This window comes from Chrysemys picta, chromosome 5 (assembly GCF_011386835.1).
Source record: "Chrysemys picta bellii isolate R12L10 chromosome 5, ASM1138683v2, whole genome shotgun sequence".
Taxonomy (NCBI): domain Eukaryota; kingdom Metazoa; phylum Chordata; order Testudines; family Emydidae; genus Chrysemys; species Chrysemys picta.
In genome coordinates this window covers 84,316,872-84,343,238 of record NC_088795.1, presented here as the reverse complement: position 1 = coordinate 84,343,238, position 26,367 = coordinate 84,316,872, and the positions used below count along the sequence as shown (strand labels likewise).

The 26,367-nt window shown below is 40.9% G+C and overlaps 1 long non-coding RNA gene across 2 annotated transcripts in view; it reads left to right on the top strand.

The window, feature by feature from the left end:
- Window positions 1–25,963, top strand: part of LOC135983704 (uncharacterized) — a 39,793-nt gene extending 13,830 nt beyond the window's left edge. Inside the window, exons 2-3 of one of the 2 annotated variants that reach the window (XR_010601456.1) lie at window positions 14,321–14,497; window positions 25,160–25,963. This is a non-coding gene — a long non-coding RNA (uncharacterized LOC135983704). Of the gene's footprint in view, window positions 1–14,320; window positions 14,498–15,409; window positions 15,535–25,159 lie in introns of those variants that run through there. The other variant, XR_010601457.1, reaches the window with a different exon arrangement.
- The last annotated feature ends 404 nt before the right edge of the window (window positions 25,964–26,367 follow it).

The following is a 26,367-nucleotide window of genomic DNA, read 5'->3' as shown; positions in this document are numbered from 1 at the left end:
AGAGATGTTTGGCCTTTTCCTTAAATTAAAACCTTTACCTTCACAAATGCAAAGTATTGTGTGTATGTTGCTATCCTCAGAACATAAAACACAATAAATGTATGTGGCTTTTCATTATAAAACAGCAGGAACTAGTGGCACTAGATTGACTATTTCTAAACTGATATTGTTTATAGATGTATGAATTCTTTATGTATAGATAAATATGAATGAAGACAAACTCTTAAATGCTTTGTAATTCAGGGGCCTTTCTGGGATTCTGTGGCCATTTTCCTTTCCAGTCTGCTGAAAGATTATATATTAAAGATACTGAACAATAGATTAAAGTTATAGCCCATACATATTCAACGATTCTGTCCCCTACAGTACCATTGCATTGATGATCTGTTTTTTTTAAGAGTTCGTAATCACATTCCACCCCTGCTGTGAATGCATGAATCATTCATTCGAAGCAAATATGGTGAGTTTACAGATCTGGGGGTGGAAGCTGGAGAACAGAGGGGGTCAGTGAGAGGAGCTTTTCCAGCAGTGGGATAACCAGTGCCAATTGCATCATCCTTCCAAATGAGGAGAGGAAAATAGTGACTCACTGCAAGCTGGTTGTCAGTGAAGACAGACTTTCAAAAATTCATATCCCAAAGAGTAACTTTTGTATTCCGTATTCTATAAATAGAATGTGTGCATCTAAAGCAAACACATGGCCCCATTAAATAAATTTAAAACTGAGGGAAAGATCTTCAGCTGGAATAAAATAGTATAACACACTGACAACGGAATTACACCACCTTACACCGGCTGAGTATCTGGCCCCAAATATACTATTAGCCAAACACGCTGTTTTGTTTGCTTTTATTTTTTGTAGTTTTGTGTCACAGGAGTTTTCTTTAAAGAATATAAAATCAATATGAGCTTCAGTTATTTTTTTTTAAATTAAATGTTAAGTTTTGCACTGAAGACTAAGAGCAGCTAACAGTAAATGCCTGAGGGAGAGATGGGTTGATGTTGTATGGCTATGTGAGATAGGACCAGCCACAGACATATCTTGACATGTAAAATATTGGCAGACACAATAGTATCCCTCAAGCATCTATTTGGCCCTAGCTTCAGCTAAATCATTTGGTAGTAAAACTGACAATGACAAAATCATCTGGCTCATTCTATAGAGACCTCCATTCCTTCTTTCTTCTTGCCCCTTTGTGGTTTATGTAGCTATGTAACCAGAAGATGATGTCACTGTTTTCTGTGCTCCACATGTTCAATTTCAAAAAAATCCTCAGCAGGCAAGGGACATCTGCCATTTTGTGTTTCAGTTCAGACACAGAATGTTAGAGTGAGTCACTCTGATTTCTGTCTCTGTCTAATAGACATTTCTTTGTTTGTTGTTTTCTTAAGCTGAAAATATCTGTTTTCCTCTGTGTATGTGGGAAAACATCACTCCCTGGACTTCGGCGGTGAGGCTGCTGTTGCTACTGTACTTCTTTCCAAGCTGCATGATGTTGTCTAGTGTTTGGATCAGGGCCCTGTCAAATGTACTCAGCCATTGTGTCAATTATTCTTTGCTTGCAATGCTTTCTGTCTCTTTCTGTCAGGCACGAAGAAGGAGCCCATGGTATTTTTAAATCGGGGTCCACAATCGTAGTGCTTTTGATCACATATTTCACTACCAAGAAATCCACTTCTTTTTTTCCTGCCAGAGCTATAGTCCTCTTTCTTGTTGCACCACGTGAACTTCAGCTCACTTTTTTTTCCAACAGGAAGATCAAATAGAATGACATGGCAAACACCACTGTGATCTTCATTGGACAGGATCTTGGAATTGTCAAAGGTCTACAGAGTCCATATTAATCACTCTGGTGAACAGATGGAGATCGCATGTGTGTGAGACATAAAATTGAGGCTTGTGGATACTAACAATGCACTTCACCGATTAAATAGTGTCCTTCTATATAGGATGGGGGAATGCACAGCAGGTCCTGGAACCCACATGGCAATTAATCAAATAAAAGAGAGAGGTGACTTTATTATTCACAAATAGCATTGCAGGTGTAATATAAAGAGCCCTTTCCAGCTTTGTCCAGGGATGCATAAGAATCCTTGTGTGATCACTTAGCTGGCAAACTGGTGTGGGACTTAGTGGTGTGGAGAACCTTGTGTTGGCATATCACTCTGAATATGGGAAGGGTCAAATTGAAGAAAATTCGAAATTATATCTTAATAAGGCAGTTGAATGGTTGAAAGACTAATGAGGTTTTGGATTTCGCATGTATTCAGCAGCCAATATGGTGCACCAAATTTCAAGATTTTAGATCAATGGGAATATAGTAAATAAGTGTCAGTCAACTAACAAACACCTATGGTTTTGTTTTAGCTATTGTGAGGCAAACCTACATACAGGCCAGGGCTGCTCACTCAACTGCCATAACTTATGCACCTCCTGATTTACAGACACCCCAACCATGGCCCCATAAAGTCACAAGACCTCCTCGTCAATCTCCTCCTGGCATTGGCCAAGGTGGCCGTCCACAATACCAGGAAGAGGATGCTGGATGGGGAGGTGCTCTGAGACTGTGGGGTCAAATCCCACTCCTTCCTTAGGTCACATCTTTGGGCATAATTCTGGGCCACATCCACTGGGTGCCTTTGAGGAGCAGTAGGCACAGTCTGGGGTTCTCTACTCAGGGTCCCCCTCTGATTTTGATCCTGTATCCCTCACTCTTGTCCCTGTTTTATCACTTGTTGTCCCCCGCATTGAGTCCTGGGTCCAGTGGCTCCTCCCATTACGCTGGGGGAGGGGCCGTTAGATGTGGGTAGGCTTGCGCCCGCCCATTCCCCCAGAGTTTCAATAGCTGCCATGACTCACCCCTTCAGAAGAGCCACACATTGCTCAGGTGTGCTGCAGCAGTTCAGCTGCACTAACTCATCCTTTAAGCAGAGCCTGCACTGACTCATCCCTCAGGCATTCTGCAGCATGCCTGATCTCTGGACAGGGCCCAGATCAGATGACCCCAACACACAGGTATTTCACTGACACTTCCTTCTCCCCCTCCTCCTCCCCCCCAGCTGCAAGTTAAGCTGTACAACAGTACTGCTTGACCAGGAATCCTCCAGCTGCATTGCGGTGTTACAAACTTCCTAGGCTTTCAGCCTGCCCTTCATCTAGTTTTTGTCCAAGTCTTGTTCCAGACCACTTCAGCCTTGTCCATTCTCTAATCTGACATTGCTCTAGCCCTGTTCCTGACCCGCTCCAGTCCTGCACCCACTTCCTAATCCCAGGGCCTCGGACTGACCCCAACCTGGCTTTGGCCTTCATCTGGACCCTATGATCCACATTCAGAGTGTCTATGAACTCTGACTTCAGTTCTGACCCACAGACTGTCCCTAGTTTGAGCGCTGCCATTGGCCTGGTCCCAACCCTATGGCCAGTTTCTACTCTTAGCAGCTTTTCTTGACCACAGATCCAGTCCACAGGCCTGACCAGGGCCGGCTCTAGGCACCAGGCACCCAAGCACATGCTTGGGGCGGCACCTGGTAAGGGGCGGCGGGGGGAGCGCGGTACGGCATTCCGCGGGGGGGGGCGCTCCGGCGGCGCAGCGCTGGGGGGGCAGGCTCCGGTTGCGCGGGGCTCGGCGAGGGGGCGGCGCGGGCGCGGCGCTGGAAGGGGGTTCCGGCGGCGCTTGGCGGGGGGCGGGGGCAGGCTCCGGCAGCGCGGGACTCGGCGCTGGGGGGCAGCGCGGGGCTCGGCGCTCGGGGGGGTGTGCGGCGCAGGCGCGGCGCTGGACTGGGTTTCCGGTGGCGCTTGGCAGGGGGCGGGGGCGGGCTCCGGCGGCGGGGGGCGTCGCGGGGCTCAGGGGGGGTTCCGGCGGCGCTCAGTGCAGGGGCGGGGTGGGCTCGGCCGGGGAGCGGCTCGGGGGGACGGTGCTCTGGGGGGGTTCCAGTGGCGCTCGGCGGGGGGGCGGCACGGCACTCGGCTGGGGGGGGGCGCGGCGCGGCCCGGCGCTCGGTGGGGGGTCTGGGGGCGGCGCTTTTTTTTTGCTGCTTGGGGCAGCAAAAAAGCTAGAGCCGGCCCTGGGCCTGACTGCCTAGAACCCAGTTAGAGCCTGACAGATACATGGGCTAGAGCTGGGTGAATTATTTAAAATAAATAACAGACATGATAAATTTCACCTCTTTCTCTGTGAAACAGACTTCTATTTTCTTAAAATCACTTGTTATTCAAAATTTGTGGCTAAATGGTTCCTGTGAGTAACAACTGGTCTCTAGTTAATTCAGGAGCAGCTTGTTGGAAGATTTTAATATTTAAAATTTGAGTTGTTCTGAGTGGACATTGAGATGGCATAGGTATGTTCCTGTTCCCTGATTAAGCAAGTATCTTCATATCAGTCTTAGAGTATGAATACTTGCAGTGCAAATTCAAAATCAGTTTTCCACAAATATTTTGCGATATTTGCTTAAAATTTGCTATATGAGCAAATTCCTTCCAGTAAATTCATCATGCAGAATATTTGCAAAAAGTGATTTAAAAAAAGGGGGGATGGAAGTGTAGTCAAGGCAAAATCATTACAAAAATGTGAACAGTTCACACAAGGCACAAAAGCATGTTTTGCTGTATTCGCTCACTTCCAGTTATGCACATATTGCATATTCCAAACCGTGCTTACCTCTTTATATCTTTATTTAGATAGCTGAACTACATCAGCTTCTTTCAGCAAAAGGAATTGAAGTGATCTAGTTTGTATTTTGCTATGATACATTTGACTTAGCAAATAGTATTTCCTGTTGAGTTCACTCATATCACACTCACAGGGAACAGACGTTCTATATTTGTTAATGTTAGTTCATTTTCTGAAGGTGAGTGGATGACATGCATTCAAAGTAAACATTCAGGGGCAATAAAGATAATGGCTGAGCTCCTGAATTCATACCAATATATGTGCCGAGCACAAGCACAAACCTGATAAACGAATAGATTCATTGGAGCACCAGTTCCTAATAATCTCAGAGCCTTATATAAAAATACTTCTACCCTGATTTCTGCTTGGTAAATGAATTAAAAACTTCCCCCCAAATTTAGAAACTAATGATGAGGTTATTGATTCAGCAAAACACAAGTCTATGCATAACTATGGATTTCAATTGGACTACTCATTTGCTTAAGTGTTTTGCTAGATTGGGGCCTCGGTCAGTTCAATTATTTATATGGTATATAGTTCTTGCGATCATTCTGCTCCCATTCTCTGCACGGGGAGATTGGGTTGTAGTAGCTACACCATCCATTTTACAGCCTGGGAAGAGAAGATTCATCCCCTCTGTCATCCTACTCCTGGTGGCCACCGTGTTCCTTACTAAAGACATGAGCTGACCTCGAGATTTATCCCTACATACTAGCATGGAAAAGCTCTGATGACGTTAAACCATTTGTGAAAGCCTCAAGATATTTACTTTTGTGTTTTACAAGCTCTACTCCCATTTTGCTTGGGACTTTGTTTTCCTTAGAATACTGTAGCATTTGAGATATGGCCCACTACTGCTAACACGGAGGCTATATCTTCACTGTGGAGTTATCCTGGGCCCGCATTTAACACCTTTCTTATCCATACCCTAAAACCTCTCCCTCAAATTTAGTGGCACTTTCAATGCTATCTGGCCAACCTAGCTGGGGTGCAGGTTACAGCCAAGATTTCCCTCTCACTCAGGCTGGTAACCCACCCACTTTGCAGTGTTGACACAGGCTAAATCACCTGAGAGCTGATAAGTATCAGGGGGTAGCCATGTTAGTCTGTATCCACAAAAACAACAAGGAGTCCAGTGGCACCTTAATGACTAACAGATTTATTTGGGCATAAGCTTTCGTGGGTCTGAAGCTTTCATGCATCTGAAGCTTTCGAGGGCATAAGCTTTCATGCATCTGAAGAAGTGGGTTTTTTATCCACGAAAGCTTATTCCCAAATAAATCTGTTAGTCTTTAAGGTGCCACCGGACTCCTTGTTGGTTTTTTGAGAGCTGATAGTCTTCCAGTGCCTTCCCACAATTCCCTCTGTGTGATCAGAAGAAAAGACAGGTTCCCCCCAATTGACTGATAAAGAATCAGAGCTGCTCAGCTTATTACAGCACAAAGAATCATGGGATATGTCCTCAGAAGTGCTACCAGGGAGTGCTAACAGAACTGGGTGTTGACCACCCAGGCAAACTCTTCAGTGAAGACATACCAATACATAGTGAATTTAACTCATGTGAATAGTTCCACTGGTCACTGTCACAAACAGGATACAGGGCTTGATGGACCATTTGTCTGATCCAGTATGGCTGTTCATATGTTGTTAAATCAAGTAGTCCATTAAAGGTAAACACACGTATAAGTGTTTATAGGACTGGAGCTTTAATTTTAAAATATCCAAGCTGGGCAAACAAATAGCAATAAATTGCAACAGCACAGTAGCAGATTTTTTAATATACCGGACAATATAGACTACCCACCTGAGATCTACACCTGTGGGATTAGCTGCTTGTATGATGTTTAATTGTTTGCCAAATTAGTGAACAACAAGGAATTTCCACTAAGCATATTGGCATGGACTTTGGGGAAAATTTTGCTTTCATTTGGCACACTCGACTGGAATTAGCATTTGCCTAAAATGGATATTTCTCACTTGGGTCCTGATCCAGTGTGGTGCTGAATACTCTCAATAATCATTGAATTAAACTGACTAGGAATTGAGGGGTCTCAGCACCTTGTGGGTTTGGAATATTGATCGGTTTTGTTCTGTGGGAAAGGACTGGCATTTATGGATATTGGTTCACCTCTCTTATTCTGTTTATGTTTGGAATCTAAGCCTTACAGGTACAGCACATCCCAATATGCAGAGAGGTGCATGCATAAATCCTTGCTGTAAGAGTTAAATATAGCGGACCATAAAAGGTATAACATGATTGCAGTATACTTCGTGGGAATCTAACAGTTAGAGCATGAAGTATTGTGTAATGCTTTTGCAGAGTCTGTCTCCAGAATGTGGAATGTGACAATGTGATAAGCGAGAGAAACTGGAATTTTCTTTATAGCTTACAACATTCTTTCCAACTCCTGACTTAGCTGCTGGAAATGTTTGCAAATTGCACTACTTTGAAATGCTGCTATTTAAATGTGTACCCCTTAAAATTGCCAACTTCCACAGAAAATGAGTGGAAAGGCAGCAACTTAAAACCAGCAAACATTTTTTATAAGTTAAAAAGAGACACCAGCCTGACTTAAATATGGCATTTCAAGAATGTTAAAAATCATCAAAAATAAATACAGATGGAAAAGAGAGATGGACAAAACTTCTAAGAAAGCTTTCCCCTTACTATTGCTACGGCTTAATAGTCTTGGGTGGTCTAGTAATGGAGAAAAACTACCATTTTGTCTGAAATCACTAAATTTTTGTTACATGGAGAGATTTTGGTGCACATTGTCAACCTTGTTTGTTTCAAAGCCTTTTTAGAGTGAATCATACATCATAATATTTGCTAAGCACAAATTCTAGCTTCAGGAAGGGCATGATGTAGATACCTTATGAATCTTTAGAGAAATATTTGCGTTATATAAAATGGGCGCTAGTAATATTTCATTCCTAAATCTTTTCATACGGACTTGTATTTTTTATTCTCAAAACAGTGAGTTCTATTCCCTGTTTACAAGCATTAAAATCATCAGTGTGAATGAAAATAGGGTTGTGTTAGGACTTCATGGGCTTAGTTACATCCCTTTATAATTTCTATCAGCTGCAGTACTTGGCAATGAGTTTTTTCAAGTTCTGAACAAAGTCTATGTTTCCACTCAGCACTCATCTGTCCAAGTAAACTAATGGAATTTTGTTTTGGACAAATATACAAGGGCAGAACAGTGATATTTGTACTGCTGAAGAGCAGTGTATGCATTTGTTATGCATTTGTATAATTTCACACATGTATGAAACATTTCCAGGTTCCCTGTAGCTTCACTGAAAGATAAAATGGATGACCAGTTGTCAACAGTGCGTCTAGTACAGTCTTCCTACAGTACCCCCGTTACAGTCTATGATCATTTGATTCAGTACAAACCCAGCTTTGAAGCAAAAACAATTGCCAGAGCAATTTTTCAATATGTTGACCTTCATTTTTAAAGTTCCTCATGTACATCAAAAGGGTCTGTAGAGCTAAACAGTAAAAAGAGATTTTTTTGTTGTTGTTCATTTCTATGGAGCTACCGAAAGTGGCTCTTAAAATATGCATGATTCCCTCACAAAATGCAAATAAATGGAGCCATTTTGTGATTGCTCAATCATATGAATTAAGCTAACACTTAGCTCTGTATTAACTCTACTCTCAGGTAACCATTATAATTAAAACAGCAACCTTTAGAGCTTTAGAATTTTAAGCTCTTCAAGTGGATTACCATCTGAAAAGTGCTGTTTTCAAAGACCAATTAAGACTGCATTATCATTGCTTTTCACCAAAGAACAATGATAATACCAGCATTATCAAGGTCTAGTCCAAAGCTAATACAAGCTGCAAATTAGGATCTCAACAGATCTCTTAATGTATATTATAAAAGCGACTCTATGCCCAGACATGTCCTTTTAAAAATACTTTATCCTTCTGGCAAGGTAATTTAAATGTGTAGCAATAATGATGAAATTTAATTGGTGACATGGAGCTGCACGTAAGTACATTTTTTTTTTTTTTACTTTCTACTCTGAATGTTTCTTTAGGTCACTTATGTCATAAGATTTTTCAATTATAACTGAGCTAGAATATTTTGTCAATTTAAAATATTTTAATTGAACTTCAATTTCCAAAAAGATGCCAAGGGCTCTTAATCTGGGTAGAGAAAATGTGGATAAATGAGGATGAAAGTGTCGAGGTGGCAACATTTTCTCCTTTCAAATTCATGTTTACTGGAAATTATCATGTGCTATGGCAATCATCTACAAATGGAAAATATAAGGGGGCAAATCAAATTCCCAAATCTGTATCTTAGCTGATTTGTATTATGTAGGAGTTAACTTACTCTTTCAAACCTCTCTGAACTCTCCAGAAAATGTTAGGGGATTTATGTGACTTCACTTACAATAGAACATAGCTACATTTAGATAGTGTTTTTTTTAAAGACTAGATTGTCCAGGTCCTTGTCATTATGAATTGGCTTAAAAGACAGATGAAAATACTATCTGATTATGATTACTGTGCCTTCCTAAATAATTATTTGCAAACAAAGACTAAGTGGAAATGGCTTTGTGCAAACTTTAGAATTGGTGGCACAGAAACACTTGGGTCTGTCTCATCCATCTCATGTAGTTTTTCAGTTTTATCTGTTAGTTTGGGTTTTTTTCCCTTTTCTCTGCATTTACTTTTTTTTTTTTTTTTTTTTTTTTTTTTTGTGGATGGACTTCCTTCTTTAACTTTGCATCTTAACCACTATTGCAGGGGCGGGCAAACTTTTTGACCTGAGGGCCGCATCAGGTTTCGTAAATTGTATGGAGGGCCGGTTAGGAGAGGAGGTCGTGGCCCGGCCTCCACCTCCTATCTGCCCCCTCCCAGGTCTCCTGCCCCATCCAACCCCCCTCCTTCCCTGATGGCCCCCCTGGGACCCCTGCCCCCATTCAACCCCGTTTCCCCCCCCGACCACCATCCACATCCCTGCCCCCTGACCATCACCCCGAACTCCCCTGCCCTCTATCCAACCCCCCCTGCCCCTTACCGCGCTGCCTGGAGCACCAGTTGCTGGCAGCGCTACAGTCACGACGCCTGGCTGGAGCTGGGCCACGCTGCCGCTGCTGCCACCAGAGCACCAGGTCAGGCCAGGCTCTGCCGCTGTGCTGCCCCAGGAGCTCACAGCCCCGCCACCCAGAGCATTGTGCCAGGGGCGAAGCAAACGAGCTGAGGCTGCAGGGGAGGGAGACAACAGGGGAGAGGCCGGGGGCGAGCCTCCTGCGCCAGGAGCTCGGGGGCCGTGCAGGATGGTCCCATGGGCTGGATGTGGTCCGTGAGCCGTAGTTTGCCCACCCTGCACTATTGGCACCGTTGTGCTAGCAGGAGCAGGTATGAACCGTACGTGGGAATTCTGTAAGCATCATGGTCCAGATCCACAGATGGGCAGTAACATGCCTAGGAAATCAGTGGAATAACAATGGAGATTTACAAAGCCTGAGCCTAGGATCCCCATACATTGACTGGTGAGAGATAGGCACCTAAGAATCGGATGCACAAAAGCCAGTATACTAGATGGGGAGCCACTTAAGACAGCCAATGGGAGATGCTGACGAGAGTGGTGTTACCTAAGCCTTGCTGCTCTCAGGGAGCTCAGGGTTTAATGCCAGGCTGCAGGAAAGTGCCTATCTCTGCTTGCAATCCATGGTCTCCTGGAGTCAGGCAGCTTAGCTGCTTAAGCTGTTTCTTGCAAGAGGGAGTTAAGCAGGTGCCTGCCTCCACACAAAATGGCATGGGGGAAGAGTGAGAAGGACGACAGTCTCCCTTATAACCGTTAGTGCCATGATTAGCGTACAGAAAGCAATAACCAAAGAGGAGGTTTGTTAAAGAATTTCTTCAGTATGTAGCAGACTTTTTATATGCTGAGCTACTGTAGGTGCTTATAACCCATTTTACATCTAATGGAGATGCAAAGTCAAGAAAGAGTTTTGGGTTTTGCTTCTATCTTTGGTTGCAGCATTTTGGGGACTGGAGTTGTCCCCCATGTTGGTTCCAAGAGGCAGATATTGTTTCTGGGCTAGATCCTTAGCCCTCTGTCCAAGTACTCTCTGCTGTTCAGGCAACACAAACTGACTTGAAAAGATGGGTATCTGGGCAGTCCCCTAGCAAAGGAGAATCCTCAAGACCTGTCGAGCCATTGTAACTGGTGCTGTGCCACCGCCCTAGTGTAGGGGGCATATTGGTGGTGGTCTGGGGCATGGGTTTTACCAGTCCCAGATAGAGAAATTTTTTCTGATCCTTAGATCCAGCACCTCGGTCAGTTTGTGTGGGATCCTAAGGATCTGGGTTTCTGTTCTTAATGCTACTAAAGAAATATCTGTTTTCTATGGCTTATCTAGTTCAATACAAGTTTTGATAATTTGTTTGTTTGTTTTGTTTTAAATTGACAGAGAGTAAAGCACCTTGGGACATGTTGTGTAAAAGAACTGTTTGTATTTGCACTGCTTTGTTTACCTGTGAGCAGCAATCAATATCGCATGTATTTCACCCTGTTCATCTACCAGATGTGCTCTTGGAATATCATCTTTTATTATCTATTCCAAATGGAGATTGTATTGAATCAGATATGAAACCAAATAATAAAAGCACTACAGCAGCCCTTATATTATGCTCTTTTAATATCACATTATGTGGTCCTCACATTTTCCATTTTTAGTATGCCCCAGATTGTCATTTGGAGGTTTCTTGCTAGATTTGTAATCAGGTTACCAGAAAGGTCAGATTCAAAGCAAATTGAAGTTAACACAAAGACTCCTGTTGACTTCAGTGAGCTTTGGATCCGGATGTTATTGCACTTTGAATTACCCCTAAATCTGTTATCATATGTCAATCATTTTCTTGAAATTATCATAACTCAGGCATCGTTGTTGCTCATATTTCATGAACATAAATGTGTACTGAGAACAGTTATGAAAAAGAGACTAAGCCAAAAACCCTGCACTGCTGAATATACAGAAAATCTGAAGAACTATCCCTGCTGGGGGGAAGAATTAGTGCAGAAAGAACAGAGGCATGTGAATGTGCAGAGAATCCTGACCCTCTGGATTTCCATGTGGAATGCCAGGTCCTGCTTCTCCATGTGCTATCCTAACATCCCTCATTCTTGTAACATGGTCAAATCAATGGCTATGCTGTCATTGGTCCCTTAGTCACTGGTCACATAGTACAGTCCCCTCCAAAGATGGTACAGGCCACAGATACAAAATTAATGCTAAAGCAATATTAATTTATACTACACTTTCCACTGCACAATAGACATATTATGGGTATAATAGATATACTGAGGTCAGAATACCACCTAGAGCAGTGGTTCCCAAACTGGGGTTCATGAACCCCTAGTGTTCGCGAAATGTTACAGGAGGTTCTCGGGGAAAAAAATTCCCTAATTGTGGACAGAGCTGTCTCTAGGGACCCTGACATGGGGCCAGCAGCCCACAGCGCCTGGACTTCCAAGAGCTAAGCAGATCAAAGCAAGCATATCTATCAAACTGAGGAGATTTAAACTTCAAGACTCCTTATAAGAAATGGAAAGAGAGGTGGATATTTTTTGCTGTTTTTAAAATTAAATAGGCAGCTAGTATTGTTTTTTAAATTATTATGAAGAACAAGTTTAAGCTTTGTAACGTGCGTTGTTTGCCTGGACTGCTCAAGACCTGAATGCTTGTATAGGAAGAACTCTTTGACTTCTTAAATACCTTCATGCTGATTCACATCTGATACTCCTTGATGAAACATAGGAGCCTTGTCTTATAACAGGCTTATTCAAAGTGATACAAGCTATGAAAGTTAGATCTTGGAAGAGTGTTGTCATTTTCATAATGTAATAAAAATACTACAATGATAAATAATAATTAATAATAAATAGTGTGTAATAAGCATGTCATAAAAACTAATTTTATATTTCCAAGATCCCTGCTTTTATAATTTATACTCAGGTAAAGGAGAAAATCCCTGGAAATATTCATTTTTAGGAGGGGGTTCGCGAGACTTGACATTTTAGTGAAAGGGGTTCACGGGTTGTTAAAATTTGGGGACCACTAACCTAAAGCAACTGACTCGCAGTGCTGCCCCCATCAGTCACTTCTCCCTTAGATTTTGTGGCGATTCAGATGTGTCTTTATGCACAGCAGCAGTATAAAAAGTTGTTGTTTTTTTCTAGTCTCCCCCCACTTCTCACACCCTGCCTCATTTTCATTTATTTACTTTCCTCCATGGTTTGCCACAGAATAGAGGGGAGCATTTGGCCCTGTGTGATCAGAAAAGTCCTTTCACAGTTTCAGAGTTAAAACCTGGGGCTATTATTGAATAAATGTTTTCCCTGGAGAGTTCGGGCCAGATTCTGACCTCATTGACACTGGTGTATGTCTTGTGTAATCCCACTGACTTCAAGTGTTTCACACTTTGTAAAACTGAGATTTGGTAATAAATACAAAAGACGTATGAGAGAGAAGGATGTTAGCTAACCCGCAACACTGCTGACAGGGACCTTCCAACCCTTGCTTTGTGCACAAGAGCCCCTGATCTTGTACCTGTTGAAATCAATGGAAAGACTCCCATTGGCTTCAATGGGTGCTGGATCGAGTTCAGATTCACCAGGGAGCTGCCTTGTTTTAAAGTCTCCCTGAGCTGCACCACCTACAGCACTGGGAGATGATGATGATGTGATGTCTCTCCCAGAATGATTGTTTCCTGTAGTAATTTAATCTAACATGGTCAGGCAAGTCAAGCATCAATTAAAATACACTTCCCGTTGGCTTCTAAGCACACATGTGATTTGCTGAAATTAACTGAAGTTTGCTGCTGTTCAGATGATCTCTCATATAATTATTATTCTAGTTTAAATAGCATAAATTAGGCATCATTTTAGTCAATTTCATGTATCTCTTTCAGTCCTGTTCCCTCTGTTTATTTTTATCATTTTATTGTCTCTGCCACTATTGTCTGTTATCACCCCAGCCCTGTGCCTTGCACTGTCTGCCGATGGCCACCATAACCTTTTTATTTCTAGCACTTAGCTGATCCTATCCTAAATGCCTTTTATCCCTCACTGAATGTAATCTGAGCACTTAACTTCCACATATCTATCCTCTTCTTCTGTCCTCTCCTTTTACAAGGGTATTGACTCCCCAGTGTTTTCCTTTTCACTTTTACTATGTGCTTCTTATTTCCTGCAGACTGAAAAAGGCCCCTAGGCAAGCCATAATCTGCAATCATATTTACCATTTCCAGTGTTTGTTTTAGAAATGGTTTTTTATCTTGTAGCCAGCACATTGACATTTATTCTTTGTTTTTAATGTTACAGATTTTTTTTAAGCAAACTGAGATAGCTGGCTTGATGACAAAGAGCAGCCTGTCTGCCACAGGGCTGCCAACAAGGGGACTTAATCTTAAAACTAACCCTTGGAAAGGGAGCATTCAGGGCCTGTTTCAGATCTCAGTTACATTGATAGAAATCAGGAATAACGCCAGTGAAACCAATGGAGTTATGCTGCTGTAAAGCAGGTGAAATGTAAGATTGGAATCTGGCCCTTTGGACGGTTTTGCTGTGCTTATACAAGCCACAAACTAATCCACCTCCTTCTTCATTCATAAACTTCAGGCTCACTGAAGGAAAGTGCAAGTCTAGCCAGAGAAATGTGGAACACTTAAGGAAGAGAAGGGGCAACTCCAAGAAAGAAAGACTTGGCAACAACTCACAAATAGAAGCCCAGTGAGTAGAGCTTGTTGGAAATGTGACAAAACATCTTTCTGTCAGAAAATTCTGCTTTTTCAAAAGGTAAATGCTTCATGGAGACCTGTCTGTTTTGATAACATTTTGTTCCAGCAGGGAAAAAATGAAAAAACAAACAAACTTTGATAACATTTTCAGAATGAACCTTTCAACTTTCCATTTCAAAATGACCTTTCATTTCCAAATTCATTTGTATAACATAAAATAAAAATGTTTCCAGTGGCCCAAAACACATTTCTTTCAAAATTTCCTGAAAACAACATTTAAAATGTTTGACTCTGGTCAGTTTTGGAACAGAAACATTTTCAAAATCATGGCATTTCCTATGAAACATAAAATCCTGTTCCTGCCCAGCTCTATGAAGGAGCATAATTGGAGAGAGGGGAGAGAGAGTGAAGGCTAAAGGAACATAACTTTCCTGATTTTTCCATCTTTGAGGAAAGTGGAGATGATTTCATTTTATAGCACTCAGATTCAAAAACTTGGGCAATTTTAAAAATGACTGTTAATTTCATACCAAACCTCAGCATATCCCCTGTAAGAACAAGAAACTGTGTTCGTTTGCTGTAGTGTTCCTCAGATAAATCCTCCCTACAGAGTCTTCTTGTTTGGGAGAACAGAGTTAAAGTTATGTTAAGTGAAGAAACAGACTTTCTGGATTTGTTTGGCAGGAATTATTCATGCACGCTGACACAACTTAAAAGGTTTGCAAAGTTCTAAAATGAATAATTCTGGAGATGTCTCTTTGGAAGGATTAAGCAGCAGAAAAGATTCGGCTTCAGTTTTTTAATCAGTGAAGCATCATGCACTCCTGCTTTTAGGGACTTCTTGTAATCTGCCTTCTCTTTCTCAATCTTGTTCATTTGGTACAGCGAAACTTTCAGCTCTATTAGTGATAATTTACTTTTTCTCTTCAAACGGCTACCACATTTTTCTCATTTTCTGATGTCCATGCAGGTGTACAGTGTAAATGAAGGGGGGGGGGGCATATTTCAGCAAGATAGCAACTCATGAAGAGCCTACAACTGGTGGCAACAGCACAATCAGTGTATTTATAATATTATGATCTTTGCTCTAGCACAGTAAGCCCTTTTATTTTATTTTATTTTATTTTAAAAGAGATGGAATATGTATTCCTGCCTAGGTACTAGTTTGTTTTCATAGACCAATGGGAGGTCTTAGTGTGGCAGAACTCAATCAATGAATTCCTTTAATATTCCTGTACTCAGTGGATAAGAGAGAAACTATAATTCTGGTAAATGCCTTGATATTGTTTTCAGTACAAGATGTTATTTGCAAGAAGTCGCTATATAATAGTGCTGTCTTTAGGAAGGAAAGAAGAGTGCTCCAGAACATTTAATGAAATATTTGCACATTTCATACCAATTATCCATATTTTTTTAGGAACTCATTCAAAGCACTCAGCTATTTGATTATTATAATTACTGTACATTCCATATCTCTGAAGAGCACCAGATTCCTAATAAGGAGGAAGAAATCTGTCTAGAGGCATGCTCTAACAAAACAATGGAAAATAGCCCAATAACAATGCCCTTTTCATGGTGCTTACCATGCCTGACTGCTGTGTAAGCAAAAGCACAGCAAACTTTTAATATGAATTAAGAAAATTAACTTGATACTTGGGAGCTTAGGAGGCCAGAAAGAAAACTTGCCTTGTGAGACAGCTTTGCACATAATTGAATCCACTTATATGTTTGCGCTCAGAACAATGCACCAACCTACCTTTGTTCTTCTTTAAAGTAATCTTCCTGAAAAAACAAAGTGACTTTATTATTAGTCTTATTGTTCCTGTTGTAATACTTCAATAGAAGTTGTAAACTATTTTCATTTTTTTTGTGATTAAAAGATAGTTAACATGTTACTGTACTCAGAAACTAAATGTTACATTTATGTTTTCTTTTGTTTTCAGCAGAAGTTTGCATCCATAATCAGTCCCTTTATTTCAAACAATTTTGCAGCAAAATCCTATCAAGGGATGTGTGTTTTCTGAAGATATTCCTTGAGCCTACAGTCCAACTGGATTTTCTCTGGAAGCTTTTTCTTCTTTCTAAAATATAAATGTATTGACTTATGTGCTCATAAAGGTATTGGATTGATAGTTTTGGAAATTTAATTCCTTTATGCCAAAGAGGGACACAGGAACAGTACAAATTGCCCTACACTGCCACCACCAATTTACTTCAATGCTAACACACACAGCAGTGCAGGGGGCAGCTGGAATAGGGCACGTGTGTAGCCAGGGGCAGAGGATTCAATGTTATGTGGCTCCTCCAGGCCTCTGCCATGTTATGGTTCTCAAAGGCTACTTCAACCAATAGAATACCCAAATATTGAGCCTGGGCACAAACATGAGGATTTGGTCCTTAGTACAAGTTTTTCCCATTAGTGTTGTGGGAGTTTTTGAGCTAAGCTCTGTATATTTCCATATTAGAAATTGTACTGAAACCTTTAAATCAACACATATGTGCAACTGAACATAGTAATGTATTTGGTTACTATCAAAATGAACTGGATTTGAACTGATGTACTAGGTGAAAGGTTCCTTTAGACCATTACCAATCCCCTATATTATCCAACCCACAGCTACCTGGAAATGTTGTTAAATGTAATGAGGTATATTCTGCCTTAAGTGATACATTGAAACCCTGTTGACTTCAGTAGAGCTGCAACTGTGTCATTGTGGGCAGAATTGTGCCCTCTGATTCATCCTAATAATATATAATTATTTAATTGCCACAAGCAATTTTTTGTTTATTTTTACTATAGTCAGCTCTACGGATTCAGAGCCCCTCTTGCTACAGAGAACTGGATTCCATTCTGTCTTTCACATCATCTCCAGAATAACCAGCTGGACTCGATTTCCAGAATCTTTTATTCCAACAACCACAACTCATTCTCATTCATAAGGGCACAGACTACAATGCCCTCTCCTGGTGGGGTGGGTAGAAAACAAAGGGAGAAGCCAAGCAGGAGATGTGGGTTGGTAACGGTAGCAGTCACAGGGAGGAATTAGAACTTTGAGTAACAATCATCTCCCAGGGCTGTTGCTGGAGCAGAGCTCAATAGAGTCAATTCACAGGCAGGTTGGTTAAGATTTACAAAAATTTAATTTGTATCAAGGACCAGGACCCTATTGTGTTAGGTCCTGTACAAACACAGGACAAAAGATGGTCCCTTCTCCGAAGGCCTTATAATCTAAGTAAAACAAGAGACAACAACTGGATATAAACAAGGGAGCATGAGGAAATTATGAGACAATACTGGTCAACATGATAGGCAGTAGTTCAGCACACCAGTGGCCTAATAGTTGTTGATTTTTTTTTTTTTAGGCATTATGGAAAAGGAGAATTGTAAAGGAGGACAATGAGGTAGCTTTGCAGATATTTCTGGGGAGTTCCTCCCGAGCATGAGAGCCAGCGTGGGAGAAAGCACTAATCATTGATGAATTTAGTGACATTTTGGCTACAATCTCATATTTCCTAGCACTGTGAGCCAAGCCGTGTTGTTTCCAAATCACATAAGGCCAGATTTTGTCACTCTTTCTCACACTGAATAGTATCTTGCCCAATAAGCAATTCTGTTGATTTCAATGAGCTTTCTTGTACAAGTCGCTGCTCATCGGTGGGACTAAGGGGTTCACGATTTGGCCAATATGAGTATGTGTTGCGGAATCAGACCCCTAGTGTTTTTCTAATATTCTTTTTAATATGAATACTTTGCAGAAACAGTAGGATGGTGACTTACCAGGACTATGTAAATATAGTACAGTATTTCTGTTTTAATATTTCCAGTATTTCTAAATAGAAACATTTTGCATACATCAGATGATGTCACTCCTGAGGTAATTATGGATAAAATTCTTCTCTTTGATCTGTTATCTGCAATGTGGCTCTCTGTTCCTCATTTTGCATTTTTCCACCTGTGAAATTAATACAAAATGTATAATACAAATTTACAGTAAAGATCAGAGCAGAAGTTTTCCCTTAGTTTTTGTTCATTATAGCTTCAGTTACTTGTCATGCAACCAGGATGAAGAATCATAAACATAATTGTCTAACACTAAACAAGAAATGTTACTAGAATAAGAAAATAGCTTACTAAAGCTACTTCCTCTCTATCTGTCTCTCTGTTCTCCTCTTCCTATCTAGAGCATGCTTTTGACTCTTTATAGATTTAAAGAAACAATACACATTTCCTAGTACTATTTTCTATTGTATTCTGATGAGCACAGAGGCCCAGATCCTCAAAGGTATTTAGGTGCCTAACTCCCATTGAAATCCACTGAAGGAGTGTAGCAAAGCGAGGCTCAATGGTGCGGTGCCTGCTGGTTGTTATCCTGACAATTATCTCTTTTCCAGCGCTGGAGCGCCCTCTGCAGGCTGGTGTCTCACCTGCCTCAGGCCCCGTGTCCCTCCCAGACCCAGGTGCCCTTTACTTCGGGGTTCTGCCCCAGCAGTACCCCACCACACTCTGGGTCTCCCCTCCCAGGGGAACCCCCAGTCCTCCCACCCCCCTTGCCTCAGTGGCTACTGCCAGTCATCATCTAGCCCCTGCTCACTGGGACAAATTGCGGACTGTAAAGGCTACTCATCATTGGCAGGGGAGTCAGACAGCTGCCTCTGCCTAAGCCCGGGCTGCAGCCTCTGCAACCCAGTACCTGTTTTGGCATTTTAGCAAAGCCCGCAGCCTGGGGATTTGCCAGGCTAGAGCTCCCCAGCTCCTCTTGCCTTTCCCCAGCCCTGCTCTGTTCCCTGTACCCTGACTCCCAGGCAGCTGGGTCCTTCTCCCTCCAAGGCTGGAGAGAGCCTCCTCCAGCCCACAGCCCTCTTATCAGGGCCAGCTGGGCCCTAATTGAGTTGGCCACAGCTGTGGCTGCTACTCCAATCAGCCTAGCTTGGCTGTTTTAACCCCTGTTCTCCAGGAGTGGGGCAGCCACCCCACTACAAGGAGGTAGGCATGTACCTAACTTTGAGGCTCTGGGCCACTGTATCTAGGTGATGACTGTATCATGTTTTAAATTATGATCAAATATTTGGGGCCATTTCTGCTCACTTTTACAACATGCTACTTCATGGGGCACATTGTTCATGTCAAAGGGTGCTCTGTGTGAAAGCATTGCAATTGTAGACATTTGGAACTAAATTCTTCTCCCTTAAGGGGGTGGCCCAGGTATAACGAGAATCAGCATTTGACCACAAATGTTTTCTGAAAGTGCTGTGTATCCTCAGAGTACTCTTTTTCTTTAATAAGGGCTGCTCAGTGGGATAAAAAATATGCAAAAGAGCCTCTTAATTAACATTACTCATCTTTGGAATATAATAATATCAAACCATCTCCAATTAGACTTTTAGTAAATTGAAACTGATATTGTAAACAGAGTGTTTGACAGCGATTAGCCAAGCTCTGTGAAGAATGCAATCAGTGAATGCTATGCTAGTTATTCATTGAAGGTAGACCTCAGATGTCTAACCAGAAAAAGATTATGATGACAAAGTTGAGAATGCGTTACATTACATCAGAATATCCTACAAAAGTGTGGGAACAAACTGTAGCATTTTTTATAAATACATTACTGTGAATAAATTATTATTTTGTCTTGATTTTTTCCCCCACAGACTTTAATGAGCTTCACAAATAATGAGAAGTTTAGTAAAAAATATATTAAAAACACATTTTCCTTGGAGAAGTACAGCAGACAAAAATTCTGCTTGTAATAAAACAGACTATGGCTAGCTATTGCATCATGCTCATTAAGGGCTTCATTTATAAATGTTTTAATAATGATTTCCCAGATTGCTTTCATGATTCATAATGGGCTCAGTCTTCCAGTTCATGGGTACCCAAAGCTCCCATTGAGGTAAAGAGGAGTTTAGATTATATATGGAATGGAGGACAGGGTCCAATATATGTGTTTTATACAGGCATATTTGTACCTTTTTCTTTTGTATCATGATGACCTACGCATAAACCTCATTTGGCCCAGTCCCAAACTCCACATTCAAGGTCCAGCCCAGCCCCTTATTCTCATGGGGCTAAATCACATATCTCATGCAGGCACACATTGTTTGGAGAGAGAGTAAAGTGCTTCCCCCACCTTGGACAGCCAGTGTAAAGGGGGTCCAGAATCACAGCTTCTGTGCTCAAGGAAATGTAGGGGTTACTATCCAGCTAATCCTCTGGAAGCAACTTGCCAGAAAGGGGGAGACAGGGAGTAAGTTGAATGATGGCTCCACCCCTTCTAGGCACCAGCCCACAGGCATCAACCTGGCTGAATCCTGATGAAGGAGGAGGGAATATGCTGCACTTTAAAAATGAATTTAGCAAATTGCTCTCCCTTGGCACAGCAGGGAACTCCACAAAGTATTCTGATCCAGGATAGCCCCATATAACGTAATAAGGAAATCAGTAATGGGCACACAGGACTGAGCCCTCAGTTCTTGGTTGGCCAAAACTCCCATTGACTTCAAAGGTAGTTTTGATGGAACGGCAGGATAGAGCTGAGTGCAGTTCTGAAAATTCCATAAATGACAAATGATATTACCTTTCCTTAGTATTGTCAATGGAAAAACAGTCTCAACCACTTGCTTCCTGATCTTTTAGAATTCCTCCTGAATTGTAAAAATATGATTTACAGAGAGTGGGGAAAGAGATTCCTTTCCATTTGGTAGCAGTCCCATAGATTATGCTCCAAAGTCTTGGGAAAAGCTATGGTATAAGTGGCTGAGTAATATACCAGACGGGATTCTGTTCCTGTGAAACTGAACTACGCTTGACCTCAAAGATAATTTTGCCATATTGTAGCTATTGCAACAACTAGAAGATTCAGATAAAATTATACTGATGTCTGTGATCTACATAATCAGTCATTTCAAGTTTTATAAATAATTTCTGCTATTCTGTGAGTGTCTGCAACTTTCATTTCACAAAGTCTGTGGTAAGACAATTAATATTTCTGGGGAGAGGGAAATAGATTAATTATAATTACTCTCCTAGAAACATGATTTTATTGCTATTTTTTCAATTTAGTGTGTAATTTGCAGGACACATCTTATTTGTAAAAAGAAAAACATGCTTTAAGGGATATAATAATAATTCCTTTCAAACTAATTGGGGTTAAAAATATATTGATGATTGGTTAGGAGTAATGCTGTTAGTGTAGAATCTGTCAAACAAATGATAAGCAGAGTAAAAATGTTACTAGACCACATGTAGCCTGCATTTTTCATCTCTGTAAATTGTAATTTCAGTATTTGAAACATTTTGAGTACACATGCCACAGGCAATAATATCTAGCTTAAACTTTTTCATGGTACAGCTGTTTGCAACAATACCTCCATTCATAAGCTTCAAGAAGTAAAATGACAGCTACAAGTGCCTTGAAGGAATATGTGCTCCTCTTTGCATTGTCCTGCAGGTTACTCCTGAAGTGCATTAAATCTGCAGTATGGTAACTTCAATTTAAAAGAGAGCATTATGCAAAAAATTATGTGATGGCATCATGGGATAATATTATTTACATTTGCAGCCCAATCCTCGTCCCACTGGAGCCAGTGCAAAAACTTCAGAAGGAACAGGAACCGGGTCTTGCTGTAAATACTTCGCTTTTAATTAGCACGGTACATATATTTGTTTAACCAGTTCAAAGCACTCGCTCAAATTCCTAGGACACCGGATGAGACAATATTTGTCCATGTTAAGATGGAGGGCCTGATTCTCCACTGCTTTGCAAGTTGACTCTGCATACTCATTTAATCTTGAGTGCAGCTTCTATTTTGCTGAAGTCCTTGACTTCAGCCCAGCACACTCAAATCACAACTGCCTCCTTCTTCATGCCCTCAGCTTGGTGAGGCAGGTGGCCATCTGCCAAATTCACTTGGCTAGCCTCTAAAATTCACAGATTAAATAGGCCTATTCAATAGGGTCAGTAAGAAGAGTACAGAGCTTCTCAGACTCGTTTGTTAGGCATCTCTTAAACAAATGTCTATTAATTTTTATCTCATAGCAAGAAAAAAATCCAGAAATAATGCTAAATTCATTGTTCAGTGATGGATCCAGGATCTTCATAAGGCTCTGTGGTAAGAAATGGAAGGAATAGATTAGTTTCTTATAAAGTCTGATTTTCAGGGATTAACACCTCTAGGGGAAATCTTCTGGGGCTAGAACCTGACTAGTTTTCAGTATCAGAAGTGATTTTTATTTTTTACAAAAAGAAAAAATAATTAGGGGAGACACTCCTAATCCTGGTTTATAGGAACTGTTTTCCCCCTCCTCTAACTCAAAAACAGACTTGGTTTTGAAATGGACATGTGGCAGCAGAACATTGGTTCACAATGTCGACAACTTGCTTTATATTGTTTTAGTATCTTAATAGTAACTGTTCCCTCTCTTGTATGAATGGATATTTTTTCTTGTTAAGGAATTCCTTAATAATACTCACATAATGCAGACATTTTCTATTCTGAAGACATTGGTTTAAAACATTATAGTCCCACTAAAGTCATTTGGCAAAATCCTGATTTGCAATGATGGAGCAATCAGTGAAGCTCAGAAAAAGAGGGTGCAAATGTGATTTTAAGTTTCCTTTTTGTTCCCACAATCCTTGACCAGTATGTGCAGGGCCAGCTCTCCCATGCTACTTAGAACAGCCAGAAATTGTGCTGGCTGCAAAAGGCCATTTCAATAACTGGGATTTGCCAGAGCACAGGGACACCTGGGCCAAAACCCTTTTCCGTGGCCACAATCCAGGCTGGTTGCAGGATTCACCATTCACTTCACCGTCCAAAGAATCCTCCAGGAAATACAGAGAAATTTGCACTAGCCTAGGGGGCCTGTCCCAGTAGCAATTTGGGCACTGACTTCAGTAAGTATAAGATTGGACCCTGCTATTGTAGGGCCATGATAAAGCAAAGAAAGATGCACTTTAAAAAGTTGCTGAATATGGCTATGTCAGTAAGCACATGGGAGTCATACTGTGGCATACTTATTCATACTGTGCCAAATCCTGCTCAGTGTTGCATCTGATAAAAGCCACTGAAAAAAGACATTCAGCTCTCGTTGAAGAAATAGGGAATTTTATCACTGACTTCACCAGGTACAAGAGCAGGCCTTAAGTCACCCATCAGAGGTTTTGGTGAACTGCTCATACGTGGAAAATCCACTATCCATCCAGGATCAGACTGCTGTTAGCACATAATCAACTGCCTTGCCATCTACACACTCATCAAGTTATTTAAACCAGTATTTCTTTAAAGCTCCTGTCATCATATTATCTAGCCTCATCCTAAGCAGGATTTGTTCCCAAATGGTCTTCCACAGGTTCTTTTTATCTTTGCTATTTATTTACTTGATTAAGTTGCTTTATTTTTTTCTTATATTTTAAATTTTTTTGTTCTTCATTCTTCTCATCTATTATGTGTCAAAAGCCATAATAATAATAATAATAATAATAATAATACCTAGCTCTTGTATACTGCTAGTCGAGACTTCTGAGCTCTTTTCTCAGCTTTTCCACTTATTTATTGTTTGACCCTAGTCTAGGCACTTAATGTCTCTGAGATACCCTTTCTATGGATGGATAAAAAACATAGTAATAACTTCTTCACAGAGGTTTTGTGAAGCTAAATATATTAGTTGAAATGATGTTTTTTGTGATCTTTGGATGACAAAGGAACATAAGAATGGCCACACTGGGTCAGACCAATGGTCCATCTAGCCCAGTATCCTATCTTCCAGCAATGGCTTGTGCCAGATGCTTCAGAGGGAATGAACAGAACAGGACAATTTATCAAGAGATCCATTCCCTGTTGTCTGGCCCCAGCTTCTGGCACTCAGAGGTTTAGGGAGGTTAAGTGCTGTAAGTATTATTATATAGATATGTGACTAAACATATGTGCTACTTTACTGTCATAAAATTGTACTCGTATCTAGAGGGGAAATGCCATTGTACATCTGTGATGTAAATAATGGACTGTTGCTTTAGAATAGATGTGTGAACTGGTGCACATTAATACCTGCTATTGTATATATATCATCTTCAGATAAATCAACAACTCTTCAGTTCAGAAAAATTAAAGGTTACAATATTCAATATATGCAAGATTTGCTTTTTCCAACTGTGCTGAATATTGCCTATATCAAAAATACTTTAATTATAACAGCATCACACTTTTTTTTATTTTGTTGTGACAAGCTCTAGTACAATTCCATATCTTGCAGTCCTAGTCAATTTGCCAGTTTTGCTCCACTATCTGAGTCTCCACTAGCTTCTCTCAGCATGTTAAGTGGATGCTTCAAAATATGTTTTTTACATTTTACTTCCACAAAGAGGCTGCAGTGGAGAACAGTAGCAAATGGGTTATCATGTGTCTATTAAAAGTTACTAATTTTCCATGGTTTGTAATGCATAGTTTTAGTTTCAGCAAGTTATGCACTCACACAAACAAACATTATTTTCCTTCCTTATCCTCCTAGCACACACAAATATAAAGGTAATAAGGATAAATGGTATTTCTCTAATAGGAAAATACTAATTTTGCAAACTTTAAAGGGTATAGTTGAAACTTATTCTACCTTTGACAAGGAGGAGTCTATCCACATGAAAATGAAGGCTCCAAAATTAAGGCTAAAACATGCTTAAAATCTCAGCTGAGATACATTTCAGTAAATGACTCTCCTTGTCATTTTTAGGAAAAGAAAATCAATACCTGGCCTACTCATGAAAGCAAAGCAAGAATGGAGAGTGACGAGACAGAATAATGAACCCACAAGGCAACCCATGTGCCAGCGCTATGTGCATGTTCGGTATTCCAGCTCAAGCTTTGGGATTTAGCAATTCTACAGTCTTTATGCAATGGAGAGCAAGACGTAAACACAGATTTGTTTGGTCCATGTGTTTCTATGGTACGGAAGAGACGTGGCGGGAGTGCAGTTAGGCAGAAAAATATGTGTGAAAACAGCTGTGGAACTACAAACTTCCCCTCAGATGCATTGACAGGGGAGATGTGTATATGAAGCAGTCTGCGTGGGCATAGAAATGCACACTGATCCTGAAAAAGTGTAAAAGAATCAATAGTAGTCCATAGCACAGATGAGGGGAGGCGTGTATCTGGCTGCATGGAGATATAAGGGGCTAGTTTGTTTTGCTTGATTAAATAAACATTAGTATTTGCAAGCATATGGCACAGGGTCAATCGCTACATAGAGTAATAGATTCTAAGACTAGAAGGGACCATTGTGACATCTAGTCTAATGTCCTATATAGCACAGGCCATAGCACCTTCCCCAAAATAATTTCTAGAGCAGAACTTCTAGAAAAACATCCAATCTTGATTTTAAAATTGTCAATGATGGGGAATCCACCACGACCCTTTGAAAATTGTTCCGGTGGTCAATTACTCTCATCATTTCAAATGTACACCTTATTTCTAGTCTGAGTATGTCTAGCTTCAACTTCCAGCCATTTGATTGTGTTGTACCCTTGTCTGCTAGATTGAAGAGCGCTTTATTAAATATTTGTTCCTCATGTAGATACTTATAAACTATACTCAAGTCACTCCTTAATGTTCTCTTTGTTAAGCTACATAGATTGAGCTCTTTGAACCAATTACTAGAATGCACATTTCCTAATCCTTTAATCATTCTCATGGCTCTTCTCAGAACCCTCTCCATTTTATCAAAATCCTAGAATTGTGGGTACCAGAACTAGACACAAGTTTCCAGCAGTGGTTGCACCAATGCCTAGGATTACCAGATATCAATTGTGAAAAAACGGGATGGGGGTGGAGGGTAATAGGCTCTTATATAAGAAAAAGTCCTGACTGTCCCTTTAAAAATGGGACATCTGATCACCCTACCAATGCCAAATACAGAGGTAAAATAAACTCTACACCTCCCTG